This window comes from Pezoporus occidentalis, unplaced genomic scaffold (genome assembly GCF_034315485.1).
Source record: "Pezoporus occidentalis ecotype Australia unplaced genomic scaffold, CSIRO_AGI_Poc_V1 ctg11, whole genome shotgun sequence".
Classification (NCBI taxonomy): domain Eukaryota; kingdom Metazoa; phylum Chordata; class Aves; order Psittaciformes; family Psittacidae; genus Pezoporus; species Pezoporus occidentalis.
This window is the reverse complement of record NW_026912886.1, coordinates 14,312,148-14,328,046: the sequence shown is the minus strand read 5'-3', so window position 1 is coordinate 14,328,046 and position 15,899 is coordinate 14,312,148. Positions and strand designations below refer to the sequence as shown.

The following is a 15,899-nucleotide window of genomic DNA, read 5'->3' as shown; positions in this document are numbered from 1 at the left end:
CCCTCCAAACGCTCTGGAAGTGAGGGATAACTATCAATGGAAATTTGGACTGCCTAAATCAGCTACTGCTGACTTGGCGAAGCAAGGTAATGAGTTACCTCTCCCTGATGTAAGCGCTTAAGGATTTTTAAAGGCTTTTAAGTAAGTACTACTTAGGAAGTGGTAAGGAGGGAATGGCCAACTCTGTTTTTTTCTTCTTTTTTTTTTCCTTTTCCTTCTTTTCCTTTATTCCTTGGAGAAACCCTAAACCTACCGTGAGTCTCTGAGAGGGGGATGTTTGGGGGCTGGAGCTGCAGAAGTTGGATGCAGGGTATTGGATGTTTTGCTTCTCTCTTGCCTGGAATGCTGGAGATTGAGTAACCAGGGTATCGTCTGGCGTATCTGAGGCCAGCGCTGAAGCTTACAGAAGAGCTTAAGTCATTTCAGTAAATGAATTTAGCTGTTGTCCATCTACATCCTGTGCTTGTTGAGACTTTGCTGATTCCCAGCTGTTTTCTGCTGCTCCTGTGCCAGCAGTTGCTCCGCCTCCTCTCAAGAGCTGGTGGAATAATATGAGTGCTGACTTCTTCCAGACCAAGGCAGGTTTGCCTAAACTTGTGAGTGACGGGAAGAGCAGGGCTGGCTCAGGCTTCTGCAGTGGACTGGGGGAGGTCCTGCATTCCCTTCCCTCATCTTTGCACTTGGGTGGCAGTGGCCTCTGTCGTTGCCATTAACTGCATTTGGAGAAGTGATTTTGATATCTTTGGAAGCCTTTATCTTTTGTATACACTTAAGTGCACCAGTTGTAGAGCAGTAGCAGTTTGCTGTAGTAGAGGAGGAGAAGGGAAACAGAAGGAATGCTCTCTACAAATTGCTCAGATTTCCTGGAGGCAGTATGGGACAAGAATGTCATGATAATGTTTAAATCTCTCTGAAATGGGGCCTTTGCCATGTAGGAAGACTGTCGGTAGTAAAAGAGTAGGAGATGAAACAGGTACTTATCCCAGAGGGTGTGAATTTCCAGAAAAGGGGAAAGAGTAGTTGAGTTTTTTCTTTTTCTTTCCAATATGCTGACGGTGCCATCCAGGTTATGGTTCTCCACCCCGTCGTATCTGTTGAGGAAGATGATTTGAGCTTTGTAGAGATCAGTCTATAATCTCAGTGTATTCAAATCGATGCTCCAAGTGTGGGGTGCTTCAGGATGTATTCAGATTTCTTTTTGCAGGAACAGTGACAACCATGATGTGCATTTCCCACAAATTGTCATGGACCAAAAAGCAATTTTTTTCTTGTTATTTTGTCCCTCTGATTCAGTAAAAAGCTTCCATTGGAATCTTTCTGAAGACAGAATGTTTGTCTTAATTTAGAGGTAGTCAAAGTACAGAGACAAAGTCCCTAGAAAGTTCTTTCAGTGCTCTGGTTTGTAACAGACACAGCCTTGGGAAACTGAAGTATTTAGGGGATTATGTTATGATTTGCTTTGAAACACAAGGAATTGAGAGGCAGGGCTGAAACCTGCTCTGTGGGGCCTTAAGCTGTTTGTATGTGACCTTTTTGCTTGGAGTGGAGGGAAACCTTTAAGCCTGCATTCAGTTAGAATTGGGTGGTGGGGATACAGAGAGTAGACTTCTGATTGTAACCTGGGAGCCTGGAAATGGTTTTAAATGGACAAAGTGAACCAGATTTGTTCTCTTGCTGCTGAAATGCAGCTGTCCTCACAGCATCTTTCTATCCATCTATAGATGGCATCCATATAGAGCATCTATAGGATCAGTGATAGTCATACGACAGGTTCTGCTGGAATGAGAGTAGCATAAAGGTAGAAGTATTAGTCTGAAATCTCTCTGAATACAGGAATCTCTCTGAAACCTGGAGGTTTGAATCCTGGAGGAAAACTAGAGAAGAATTTAGCTTTTTTTAATACTCTTTCCCTTTCTAAAGAACCCCTCCTCCCCAGTCAGCTATAATTTTAGTAGCACAGGTTAAGACTGGTGGCATTGATTTCAGTGTAGCTTCTGCCACTCTGTGGACAGAGGAGCTTGTTGTGTGTGGTCTGTCTTCACATTCTCTTCTCTCCCCTTCTTCTCTCCCCCCCCCCCCGAGCTTGTGCTGTAATACTGAGACTCTGCAGTTTTTCAGTTGTAGTAGCTGCTCAGTGGGAGTGTGAGAACTTGTGATGTAAAGCTCAGTTCTCACTTTGGAATTCCTTAGTAATCGGTACAGGAAAATAGAGCTTTGCTTAACCGCACTAGCAGTGAACTGCTGGTGAACTGGTACTCACTGGGTACTCAGCGATGCAGAGCTCATCAAAATAAGGAGAGAAATGATCTGTAAGAGGAATCACTTTCTTCATTATGGGTATCTTGTTCTCAGGGCACCTCCTAACTCTGCAAATGCTCTTAGTAAATGCAAAAATTGTAATACTCTTTGTTAAGTTAAGGTTTGACTAAACAGAGGAAAACTTCAACAAAACTTAACTAGGACTCGCTGCAAATAAACCCTTTTAAAGTGAAGTGGCTGAAATACTCTTTTACAGATTAATAGTCTTGATTTGTTTGATGTGAACTGAGTATCTACAATTAGAGGCTGCTTTTTGCATTGGTCTGTGTTCTTGCGTACGTTTTGTTCTCCATTCTGAAGGTTATGTTTTCTGAGCAGCGCTTTGGAATGTGGAACAAGTTGTGGATACTTAACTTGGCAAATAAATCTGTCCACACCTTATTTTCCTTTTGGGAAACTTGCTGGGAGTGAGGTGGTGTGACAGCGAGGGAGGAAGAAGATGCGGTGCTTGCGGGGAAGTCACAGGCACCAGCACAGCAGCTTCTTGTGATGGAGCTGCTATTGACGCTGTACCATATAAATAATGTACTCTAAACGGTATGAAGAGGCTGACAGGGGTTCTGTTGGTTTCAGGTGAACAAGAGGAGTTGTTCTTACAAAGACTAGCTTTTAAGGTTTGCATCACTGGATCAGATGTATTTATGTAAAGCTGTTGAGTTCTGGGGCTCAGTGATGCAAGCTTTTCAGATGCAAACCAAGGTATTGCTTTTGGAGGTGGGCCCTTTCTAACAGCAATAGCGAGAGCGCAAGCAGAGACTATGACAAAGCCTACATGGTGAATGTTTTAGTGCAGGGAATAACCTAGTGGGTTTTATCCAAAGACTGTTTCATCCAAGTTTCTCAGTCAGAGATGCTTTTTCTGAAAGCTGTTGGTGTCAGTTTGGGGATAATGAAGGGGGAAGAGGATTTGGGATTAAAATTACTTGCTGCCTGGTATGTGCTATAGATAGCTGTGAAACAGCACAGTTTGCTCGGGGACAGCTTTGCTACCTGGAAATAGAAAATAATCCCCAAGTGAAGCTGTGTCCTGCCACGCAAATTTTGTAAAGAAAGGAGCCTTGTCTGCAGTGACAGATGAATCCGCCCAAGTACGGGGTAACCTCTTCCTTCTGTGTCTTGTCAGAGGGTTGCAATCACAGCCCTGTTCTCGAGACGAGCGTTTTCTGCACTTTTGTGGTTCAAAAGAAATTAAAATTGTAGATTGGAGGGCTTAAAATTAAATTGTGTTTGATAAACGGCCTTGAAACTTGTTTCTAATAATGTGGCAGCCCCAGTCTACATAGTGTAAAGCAGCTGAAACAAATCCCTCTAGGAATGAAATACTGCTCTGCTGGTGTGCTGAGAGCAGAGCAGCAGAGACATTCTGTGGTTATCTGGGATGCTGAATAGTATTTTCCCATAACTGAAACCCCCTGTTTGCTTTTGAACTGAGGGATGTTGTGTTTCTGGGAAAGGTTTGTGTCCTTCATCTCGTGTTCCTGATAAAGATGTGTGCAAACCAGGATAGTTTGTTTAAATCCATTTTTGTATTGAAATACTGATTTATTTCTCCAGTGGTCTGGTGGCCAGTATCTAAATTGTGAACTGGCAGTGGACTGTAAAGCACTTGAAGTATTGTTGTTATAACAGGGTCACTGTCAATTTAGTTTTAGCTCTAAATGTTAGTTATAAATATCTGTTTACTTAAAAAGTAAGAAAAGAAACAAGGCAGTGGAATTGCCTGATAGGAATAAGAGAGTTTTCTATTTTAATCAAACTTTGAAGGTTTATATCCTCATCTGGGAAGAGATCAGCCCAGCCCAGCAGCACTGATCTGCAGTGCTTCTGCAACTGAAAAGTGAAACTGAGAAGTGTGACTTTTTGGAGTGGGGGTAGGGACTGTTTAATTCAGTGAAAAGCAGGAGAAAGGAGTAGTGGAGAAGGAAAGACATGGAATGTATTTGCAGTTGATTTCAGTTGTGATAACTGATTAAAGATAGGTGAATGATTACCAACGGCTGTTCTTCGCATTCAAGATTTCAATATTTTATAGTAATGCCCCATGCATATTCTCATTTTCCTAGGATAATGTATCAATTTGAGCGACAAGAAAGATGTACAGTATGATTAATGCAGGACTTGAACGCCCCTTTGCTTCAGAATAACCCCTGGATTTTGAAAGGCAACCCTAAAAGGCTGAAAAGTCACAACTCCGCCTCGCACGCTGCAGTCCGCTCCGTAACATCTGGTGAAGTGACTTGCTCAAGGTCGCAGTCCTTGGCATCGCTTGAAATAGAAGTCCAGTGCCAGACTTGCTGTCCTCTGACATAACCACCAGACACGCTTTCCCCAAGCGCATTCTGGAGCTGTGATGACTGCTCCTAACTTGAGAACATGAGAAAGCTGCGTGGAGGAGTCACGGTGCAGGGTTTGAGTTGCTGCATACCCAGAGTATGCTTTGGGTTTGAACAGGCACTACGCAGTCAGGTGAAGGTATAGGAATTACCTGGGTAACATGGTCCACGTAAAAAGAATTAAGGTGAGGAATTGCAGTTCTCAAACTGAGTCAGTTTGCTTCATGCAGTATAGCAGTTCTAAAAGAAAAAGGCTGAAAACAAAGCGAATGTGAACAGTTGGATGTTTCCATTATCTTTTTACTTAGATTTTGATCTGTCAAGCAGATATTCCTCAAATTCTTTCTGCCCTTGATGAATTACTTGAACAAACATAAGACTTTATCAAGGATTTATTTCGGTCTCTGGTTGTCTGCAGTCTGCCTGCTGGTTTTTCTCACTGAGGAGCTGCAAACCTTTGCTTGGGTAAAACTAAAATCATCAACTCCAGAATTACTCCGCAGAGTTTAAATAGAAGAAATGAAGAAGTATTGACTTGCAGTGCATGGATGTTTTGTACTGACTCCTAAAGTCAGCGCAATCTTTAAAACAGCAAAGATGCTGCTACCAGAATTTTGATACGTTGCTAGGAGTTGAAGTTAAAGGGTGAATATTCGTTGCTATATGGACAGCTTGTAGCAGGGCTCGTGAAGAGCTAATGCATGAGATGAATATAAACCTTTGTTCTTGATGTAATTTCTCTTCCCTCCTCCCTGGGTGTACAGAAGACTTGCAGCTTGTTCTGGGAGAAGGATGTGAGAGGAAAGGAGTAGGAGGGATTCAGCTACGATTTCAGAGGTCCACAGAAATACTTGTACTTATCTTGGTCACCCAATGCAGGGATGGGAAGTGGCACAGGTTCAGAGGCCGGGTTGTGCGGATGGCACAGCTTCCCATGTAGCTTTTGCATCTGGAGTTTTCCCCAGGAATTGCAGATTGCATTGTACTGTGTTAGAAGCAGGGTCAGTGCCACGTTTATTCAGCTAGCTAATCTCAGTACTTGTCTTCCAGGCTTGTGTGCTGCTGATCTGTACTGATTTGGATATGCTGTCCTTTAAATTCCTTCAAATCCCACCAGGCAGCAATATAATGTACTATGATGCTACTTCAGTGCCAGGGTAGACCAAAAATGTTGTCATTTGTTTATTCACAAATCCATTGCAAAACCCCTGCTTGGGGGGTGTGTGGTGGGTGTTTTGTGTGGCTCTTATCTGGTGTGGGCATTTTGTTTTATTATGACTAATCAACTGTCTTGTAAGCATGCTCTTGACTCGAGTGGGTTTTGTTCCTCTGATGATTTCACTTTAAGCTCTTGCAGGGAGCAGTGAAAGGAGGATACGGTTTCTGAGTGTTAGAGTTGGGAGGAGCTTGTCCCGAGCTGCGCAAACATCCATACTCACTTTCCTTTATATCTTGAAGAGCCTCCTGGAACACCCCAACGGAGCGTGAACCAAAAAGTCTTCATTTTTTTTAACATGTACGATGTATTTTGGTCTTTCCAAACTGAAGAGCCAGTGATGCGTATACACACATCAATAGGAAATAACTTTGTTTTAATGCTTTAAAAATCCAGGTGTTCTTGCAGTTACTTGGTGTTTTCCAGGTTTCAAGAGCTGTGTTGCAAGGGCTTCCCATCTGTCTACGAAAGGCTGCTGAGACAGTCCACTTGCCTTTTGTGCTTGGTCGTGGGTGTCCTCATTCCACTTGAAACATGGGTTTATGAAATCCATTGCTCTGCATTTAGAGTAGCAGGATTGGTTTGTTGTATTTCCAGAGCCTGGTAAATGTCTCTAAGTGTGTCAGATGCCATTTCAGTGGCTTACTGGAGGAATAGTTGGCAGTGATTGTCAGCATAGCTGATGTCTTCAGTTACCTGAGCGTTGCATGTTTGTCAGTGGGGCTGGAGGGGTGAGCAGAGGGTTTGGAGGGCTCACAAGGAGTACCTGAACAGTGGGTTTGAATTCCCCTAAGGCAATGGCAGACTTCTGAAACCCATACAACAGAAAAGACTTGTTTCATGTGCTCTGTTGAAAGCCTTCGCAGTGTCTCATGTTACTAAGAGAGATGGAAATAGACTGTAAATGCGTTGTTTTCTTTCCCTCAAGTTTAATTCCTTTATACACTGGCTCAGATTCTTGTCTGCAATCAGTGTCGGGTTTTTGTATGTGGTCAGATCAGCCTGTTGAGAGGGGATGGAGCACATCCCACTTGGTCAAGTCTCTTTATCTGTCCTTGGAGGGAAGGAGCCTTCAGATCTACCACCTGGACCTCTGCTCCTCCCTTCTCAACCTCACTTGGCTGCTGGATCTGTCCTGGCAGCCATGGCTGGCTTGGGAAGCCTTTCATTGCTTCCTGGAGTACTTCCTGACAAGTCTTTAGGGGCTCAGTGAGATAAACCTGCTCATTTCCTCTACGGTTTCCTGATTACTGGTCTGCAGTACAACTTTTCCTGTTTCTAAGAGGGGGGGAAGCTTTTCTTCTGCACCCGTTTGACTAGCAGGTCCCAGTTACGGGGTGTTGGTTCATCCATCCTTTAGTGTAGCTCTGTTTTACCTTCCTTGTGTCAGTTTTATTGCTTTTCCCTCGTCCAGACAGTTTAAAATGAAGTGTTTATGTTTTGCCAAACCCCTGATGGCCGTAGGACTTCTGGCACATGCTTCAAAGTGGGGTCAAACACGCAAAGCAATACTGCAGGTGGTAACTTTTTGCTGACCTTGAACCTGTAAGCTGTTTTGTAGAAACCTTTTCAATCTCTGCTGTCCAGGGGGAGAGTATATTGTACCTGTTTTGGGTAGTGGAATAGCTAAAGCTGGAGCAGAAGTTAACTTGCAGTGGTGGCTCAGGTTATTACTAGGTCTAAGAAACTGGAAGTATCATTAACTCGCCCTTTAGACAGTTAACTGCATCTTCAGCCCAATCGGCAGCAGGAAGTAGTCTTAAGATTTTAACTTTTTCCTTTGAATTAAAGTCCCGCAAGAAGCAATTTAACGTGAGCAGTGACTTCTTAATGGAAACCCTTGATGGTTCTTGTGTTCCAGGTAATTGTTTTATGGAGGGTTTTGGTTTCATTGTGCAATTAGAAGTAACAAAATACATTGTAAAGATTGCCATTTTCAGCATTTACGTTCTTATCAGCACTGCAAACACCTGAACTCCCTGACTTCAACAGTCTGCCCTTCAGTTAGTACTAATGGTGTGGCATGTTTTATGTATGTAACATGTAGTGTGTATCTGCTGCTTAGCTGTTCAGTATGTGTAAGTCAGTTCAGGGTTGGAAAACTGGTGAAATAGGACTTGTGTTTTGGTTGTGTTACACTTACCCCTGCTGTAAAGGAAGTGCAGACTTGAGTGTTGCATCCTAATGTGTCTGAAAGAGCTTGTCTGATTCTGTGGGGACATTCTGACTTGAGTTTGGCCTCACCTAGGCTTCGATGGTGAAGCTCCTTTGTTTCTAGTGACTGAGGGCAGTTTCGTTTCACATGCCCACCCAAGCGTGCTCCTGCGTTAGGAATGCCATCTTTCCAGAGCAGCCAGTGGTCTAAAGGTATCCTTATAATTTAACTTGGGGATGGTTGATGCTACAGAAGCAACCTGTATTTTACTACATATAAACCCACAGGCAGGCAGTGACTGATCAGATAGCAGTGTTGGTGGGTTGGGTATAGGATCAGTGTCTTTCTGACCTGTTAGGCAAGTTACTGATTCCTGTCTCATGTCATACACAGAAGTGCCTTTGAAAGGCTGAGACCTGAGCTCTGTAGTCTTTGGCTTTTGGAAAGCTTGAGCCTGCACACGTGGTTGTGCATCTTGGAGTTGCTCAAACCGTGTGTTGCGCTGTATGAGTTCCCTTTTACATGAAGAAACTCTTTCTGTAGCTGAAATAAGCAGGTAGTCTGATATTTCATATTACCTGGTGATGACACCATTTCCTTTAGCTTTCAGTAATCCACACAAGTCCTTACTGGTAGGAACTTGTGGCAGGAGAGGAGGGCAGGGGGAGTGCAGTCGATGGCAGCTTGTCTGCTAAATGAGTGTTTCTGTTTCTAGTAGTATTGTATTCACTTGGGGGAGGAACTGAAACTGCTTTTCATAATCTCAGCATTGCTGAGTAGCAGCAAACCCAACAGCTGCAAGCGTCTGCTCAGTGGGGACCTGCTGCTGCCAGAAGTGGAGCTGATAATGATGAGCAGCTCACTAGTGTAATTAAGGTCATATTAACTCCAACAGCTCCTCCTACCTTAAGCAGAAGCAAGCAGGAAACCCATTGTGTGGGGATGGGTCCTGTTAGGTAGAGAGCTCTGAATCCTGGTGTTGAAAAACCACGGGAAGTTCAGAGAAACCCAAGTTGATCACAGAGGAATGTTTGACACAAACATCCTATGCGTTCAGGACATCTTTCACGTCACATTGCTGGAGATGGTTCTTCAGCAGCCCGTCCGCAGCACGCACAGCTCTGTGCTGCTCTGGAGGATACCTAAGAATAGCTGGAAAGGTTTTGGTGCTTCTGAAACTGGAGGGAGGTGACGTATAAGCTATCATTTAGTGCGTGCTGTGGTGGGGAGAGTGGGTGAGCAAGGCTGAGACATCCAGGAGGTTCCTTCCAGCGCTGGTGCTTTTTCCTGAGGTTCTGAGGCGTGATTTTACTCTGCTCTTGTGAGACCTCACCTGGAGTATTGTGTGCAGTTCTGGTGTCCTCAACATAAAAAGGACATGGAACTGTTGGAACAAGTCCAGAGAAGGGCCACGAGGATGATCAGGGGACTGGAGCACCTTCCGTATGAAGACAGGCTGAGGAAGTTGGGGCTGTTCAGCCTGGAGAAGAGAAGGCTGCGTGGAGACCTCATAGCAGCCTTCCAGTATCTGAAGGGGGCCTGTAGGGATGCTGGGGAGGGACTCTTCATTAGGGACTGTAGTGACAGGACAAGGGGTAACGGGTTAAAACTGAAACAGGGGAAGTTTAGATTGGATACAAGGAGGAAATTCTTTCCTGTTAGGGTGGTGAGGCACTGGAATGGGTTGCCCAGGGAGGTTGTGAATGCTCCATCCCTGGCAGTGTTTGAGGCCAGGTTGCACGAAGCCTTGGGTGGCTTGGTTTAGTGGGAGGTATCCCTGCCTATGGCAGGGGGTTCGAACTGGATGATCTTAAGGTCCTTTCCAACCCTAACTATTCTATGGTTCTGTGATTTATGAAACAGAACTGAAAAACAGTGTCAGTAAATGCTGACAATGTTGACTGTGTCACTGGAAGGGAAGTCATGCTCCGTTCAAAATCAGGGAGGTGTTCAAGAAGTGCAGAACTAAGTGCTTGAAGTAAAACCACATGTGGTACAGGTACACTGTAAGGGTGCTCATTTGTGTCATTTTCTATTCAAATGACTTGTTCTAGCTGGTAAGACATCTTTGGAGGAGCTGTTGTCTTACAGTATACCTCTCCTAATGTCAGATATGGTTACTCTTCTGTATTGAGTTTATGACCTGGAAAAGGATAACATCACAGTTTCAAGCTGTTCCAAAAGCTTCTCTGTGCTTGACGTAACTTGTGCAACAGATCTTTAAACCAGAGGTTCTTCATTGAAATGCTTCTGGGCTGAGACTTGGGAGTAACTCACAGCCCAAAGGAAGTCCTGTGAAGCCGAGCAATAAACTTCTTAAAATAGGGTTCATGCTGCAAATCTTCACTGTAGCAGCATTAGTGGTGGTTAAACTGAAATGCAGTTTGGGAAAACGTGCCTGTTGGTAATAGGCAAATTGGTTAAGTTGGACTTCTTTTGGGTCTGGAATCGGCTGCTTTCCTTGGTTCTGGGCTTTGGCTGAAACAGCCACATGTAGGAGTTTGGAAGAGAATCCTTAAGGTAGTGCATTGGTGAGAACATGCAACCTCATGCTGCTGAGATAAGTCATTTACTGTAGCTTGGGAGCTAACTGTCTGACCAAACAGCTGGTTCATCACAGCCTGACACAGGCTCTCATTGTCTTGCAAGGGCAAAATGACAAGTTCCTCTATGCAGATACTCCTCGTGTGGCCCCTGTGCAGAGCTGTGCTGCCTTCCTTCTCTCTACAGTGACCTAAGTGTAGCTGTAAGTAGTAGCAGTACGTTTTTCAGTGGTTATTAGAATCCAGGAATCCTTTAGAAGGGTGGCCAAGTGGGGTTGAACTGGATTTGCACCCCATACAGGAATAGCGTGCTTCTGTTGCGTGGATTTTAAAGCACTGCAAAGTCAAGCCTGCTCGGAACAGTAAGTTTCTAGTGGCTTGCGAAGTACATAACTATTGACTGTGTGAGTCAGTTTTCATCCCTCTGTTTTGTACATCGGTCCTGGCATGAGGTGGTCAGTTCAAAAGCTCGTGTGTCTGGTAGGAAGTGAATGAGGAATGAGTCTGGTGTGACCGGCCATTAAAGCTTTCCAAGGTGCTTTTCATGAGTCCACTACATAGTTACGGAAACGCCTGGAAATCTGGTCCTTTCACTTCGGGTTTAATGGTTGGGGTTAGCATGAGGGAGCTGCTCCTCGCTCCAGCTTGTTTTGATGGCTTGAAATGACATGGTACGGTGTTGTATCTGTGTTTCCCTTATCCCCTTCTGAAATGAAAAGTGGCCATCTGAGGAGTGTTGTACATAGAAAGCACTTGCATATCCTCAGAAACAGCTCTGTTCAGGGCTTCATTTGCAGTTCTGATTCCTTGGGAAGGAAAGCAATTACGTTGTTGACTTGAAAGCCTGTTTGATGCTTTGGAGAACAGGTTTCTGTGATTGTATTTCCTGCATGGATATTTTTCCCCCCTTGCACCTTTTTGAGGCATGAGTTTGTTTTGCATAAAGATCAACAAGTGTTGCCTCCAAAAGACTTCTGATGTCTCTCATCATGCAGACCTGGGGAAGATTCCTGCTCCATGTTACTGGGAAGCTGGAAGTGCTATTCCTGCTCCAGGCGGCTGATGAGAAGTCAGGCTCTCAGTGCTGCAGCGCTCCGAGTAGAGGTGTTTTCCTGCACCAGAGGCTTCTCGTGTGCCAAGGATGTGCTTTTCAAAGCAACACATGCAAATCAGTGTGTTTGTGAATCTCTCTCTGGGTGTGGCTGGAGCAGGCTGGGGCTTTCTCTACTTGAAGCCATGAAAACAAACAGCACCAACAGCAGGGGCAAAGCAAACTGAGTGCTGAGGAGACTGGAGCGTGTGCTTTTAAACATGGGGATGAGGGAGGGTAACTCGGTGCCTCCTTCTCCTGCCTTTGCGAGGCCCTGTGTCTGCTTAAGCTGCTCCAGGCACTGCAACCTAGCCTCAGCAAGTGTGTCAGCGTGAGGCACCTCGAAAGGGGGAGAGGGTGGCCTGTTTCTGCCCTGTGTGTGTGTGGGAAGAGCAATGACATGGAGTTTGGCTTTCCACACAGCTTTATAAACCCGGAGCCTCCCCAGGCTTCAAACTGAGGATGCTTGTTTGCCGTGAGACCTGAGGTTTTATTGTTGCTTGTGTCCCAGAACGAGGTTTCTCCTGGCTGTGTTTCTGAGGCTGTGCTGTTTGAGCTGGCTGTGATTGGGAGGAAGGAGGGAGGCAGCGAGTGTTGTGCCCTCTTGTTATTTTTCTCTCATACAGGAAGAAAAAAGCCGAGGAGCCTGTCCTCCTCCTCTGAGTCAGCTGTGGTTACCGTTTGCTGAGTAGGCGAGCATGTTTTGAAGGGTAAAACAGCTTCACATTAAGTCAGCTCAACACTGTGCACAAGTAAGTTTGGGGGAAGTTCCCCCACTTCGGACGTACTCTTGCTAGAGCTGACAGCTCGGGATAAAACTGGTTGATGATAATCACCAGAACAGTTGTATGCGTTGGGTGATGATAGAGCTAAACAGGAAAACAGGTTCTGTGCCCTGGTGAGTTTTGTGCTTTGTTAGCTGGTGTTGCTGCAGCAGGGTGGGGTACTGAGCTGCAGTGAGGAAGTATGAATCAGTATCACACCCGTAGCATGATCTCCCTCCTGTAGGTACATCCAGACCTGCTAGTACAGCAAGGTGAGCTGTCTGCATGTGTTCTGTGCGTGTTAGGGTGGGTGACTTGTGGTCAACATGAAAAAGAGGGCTTGGAAGAGGACTTTGTAAAATGGGGGGGGGGGGGGGGGGGAAGAAGTGAGCATCTTGTGCATGGTGGAATCGAAGGAAAAGGATGCCCAAGGAGTTCTTGTAGGAATCTGACAGCACAAAAACTTCATCTGAGGGCTGATAGGTAAATGTGATTGTTTTATCAAGATCTGTCAGTATTAAAAAATGACAGAGGAACCCAGTTCTCCCACTGCTGTGTTTGGCCACAGCAAAATCATTTAGTTGAGAAGTTCAGTTAAAACTCAGACAAACTGATATGTGAATATTTGTCTTCAGCACATGCTTTAAGAGTGTACTAGGCTCCAAATTTGTGATTAGTCCTGTTTGTATGGGTTGAGTACTGCAGGGAAGTGAGAACAGACTTCAGTTGGTACCAGTTCTTTCCGTGGGACAGCAAGTGTGTGCATCCTCCTTCTCTTTTCCACTATCAACTGTGGGAAGTACTGGGACACTTGATTGAATTTTAACAGAGCCACATGCAGATGCTTTTAGATGAAGTGGTGACACCTGCAGTCTCAATTGTCAGTACAGGGTTGAAGTGTTAGCTATAGGTGATGCATGGACTGACAGGGGAGTGAAAAGATGGGAAATACAAGAACATCCCAATGTCCTGACAGGCAATAAAATTGGTGACCTGTTGCTGAAGTAAAGTGGAGGTAAGTGAAGTTCAGCTGTGACTCAAGGGCTGTGCTCAGGGGCTCAGTCTGGACTCAGGAATCAGCTCATACAGGCTTGATTTGGGATATAATCTCCCCAGTGTTTTGCAGGAAAGCCTGGCTCCAAACTGTACACCTTGTGATACTCTTGTTGCCAGTGTGACAGGAAGTGTCAATTCCGTACTTTGTCTTTAGTTGCCATATCTTTGCTAACAGAAATAATCTGTTCTTGCTTTGTGATGGAGATGGAAAGTCATTTGCTCTGCTGTTTTGTGTATCTTATCTTTTTTTTCAGCTGAAGTCAACATAATTTGATTTTCGTGGTTACTTTTTGGACCAGCTGAGCTGAAATGAAATGTAAATGACACTGTGTATTTTACCAGCACAACTGGAGTTCTAAGGGTACATCCTGTTTGTCATTTTGTTTTGCTGTTTTGTGAGGACTTTGATCATGGTGAAGTTGCAAGAAAGCACGTAATGATGTTTAGGTGGAAGAGGAATGTATAAAAGCTGTTTTACCAGTTGTAAGACAGTGCTCAGCCTATGTAAAACTTGAGCTGTCACCCCCAGGAAAGAAACACAGAAAAACGTGGGCTTTCTGGCTGGATGCAAAATTCATACTTTTAGATGAGTGCTAAGTACTGAGCTGTCCCCTCTAGAGTTTCTGGTTCAAGCTGAACAAGTTATTTCTCTCACTCTGTGTTGTCTTGGGTCTTGGTAAATGGCTGAGATTTGAGACCAAGTTCCCTCTTGTGAGATACGATCACAGCACTTGCAGTTTGAGGCTTCTGGTTTTTCCACTTGAAGTTAGCTGTAGGGTGTTGGAGTTCTGTGTGGCTTCTGATGTTAGAGCACATGTGATGTGGATGTTCTGTGGACCCTCCAGGACAAAAAGTGTATCTCTTTGCTGCTTGTGGAGGATGGAGGTTAAGACAGAGAATGACTCAGATTGTCGTATTTTCTGTACTGAAAGTACCTGATTCATGAGCTAGAGGAAGAGCTGTGATTTATAGGCTAGAAAAAGAACCAAATGTGTTATCTGAAAAGTCTGATCTGCTTTTGTTAGTAAGGAGCAGAGTATGGAAGAACTGCAAAGGATACCATGCTCTGGAGTTCTGTGAGCTGTTGTTTGGGGTCTTTTTAACTTAATAGGCTAGTTCACTTATTTCTGAGGCTATCCAGAGACTTTATTTCATCACGATACCTCTGCTAGAGGGCTTATTTTTGGGGGCAGATGCATGAAATATAAGGAAAATCAAGCAACTTCCTTCTCACTAGGTTGTTTCCTAAAACATTGTGCTGTGCAGCAACGAGCAGGGGCTTATGGGCTGTAAAAAGTGCCAGTGCTGTGAGAAAGGTTGATTGTTGTGTTCTCCTCATAAAAGTAGTTCTTTGATGTAAGTTGTGACATTGCTTTGTCCACTGAAGCAGTGCTGGGATACATACATGTGTGTTTATGTATTATATGTATATATATGCATATACATAAATAAAAACATTAGTACTGACTTTAGCTGATACTTTTAGAGCATGGTCTGTGCACTGCACCTTAGCTCAAGGCATGTGGCCTTGAGCGCTGAGAAAGTGTAACTGTTTGCTGGGTGTCTTGGCCAAGCAAACAATGCAGTCTAGACAAATAAGGCCAAACAAGCATCTGAATGGGCACTACCCCCAATTTCTCTCTTACTGTTTCAAGCACTGATGCAGGAGTGTGCTCTGCTTAGCACAGGGTGCGTGTGTTCATTCCTTCTTGCTGTAGGAGCGCCCAGATGATGTAAGCAGGAGATGGCGTTACACTTATCCTCTAAGAATTTTCTGTCTCAGCTAATGCTGTTTTAATTAAAACAGTTCCACAAATGGAAATGGAAACCATGCCCATAGAAAAACAGTGCTGGAGCATTCATTAGGAAACGTTCCCCTGCAGAGTTTGTGGGTTCTCAAACCATTTCTTCTGGAGTATGGAATCCTTTGGTGATCACACCTGTGGGATACAGCAGTTGCAAATGATTTTTCATCAGATGCCAGTGGGAATTTCTCCCCAGAAGTATGCTTTAGACTGAAACAGGCAACTCTCAAAATACTTTACAAATGGCTCATTTGGGGAGAGATGCCAGCTGTGGTTGATGCCTGTGGATCTGATAACGCTGTGTGAGCTCTTCAGGGGCTGTGACTACGGGTGAAAAAGTCTTCTGGGTTTCATGGGTGTGTGACAAGAGGGAATGGGACTTGAGAGGTGATGGGGAGGGAATGGGGGACGCCTCCTGCATTTTTTGAGTGCCTTTTGTGTGAATGTGAGCTGATTGATGCACTCCTGGAGTAAACAGTCATCTCTCAGGAGTTCTAGTGCCTCTTTTTGGTAACTGAATACATCCAGGTGGGTCAGATGTGGTAACGTTATCTGGTTGAGAGTTTGGAAACCCTGTTTTCTTTTGAAATGCCTGCAAGATGATGGATCACTGCTGAG

General features: G+C 44.5%; 1 protein-coding gene across 4 annotated transcripts in view; it reads left to right on the top strand.

Moving 5' to 3' along the window:
• IGF1R (insulin like growth factor 1 receptor) overlaps positions 1–15,899 on the top strand; it is a 179,217-nt gene that overhangs the window by 62,046 nt on the left and 101,272 nt on the right. The gene's annotated exons all lie outside the window — the stretch shown is intronic.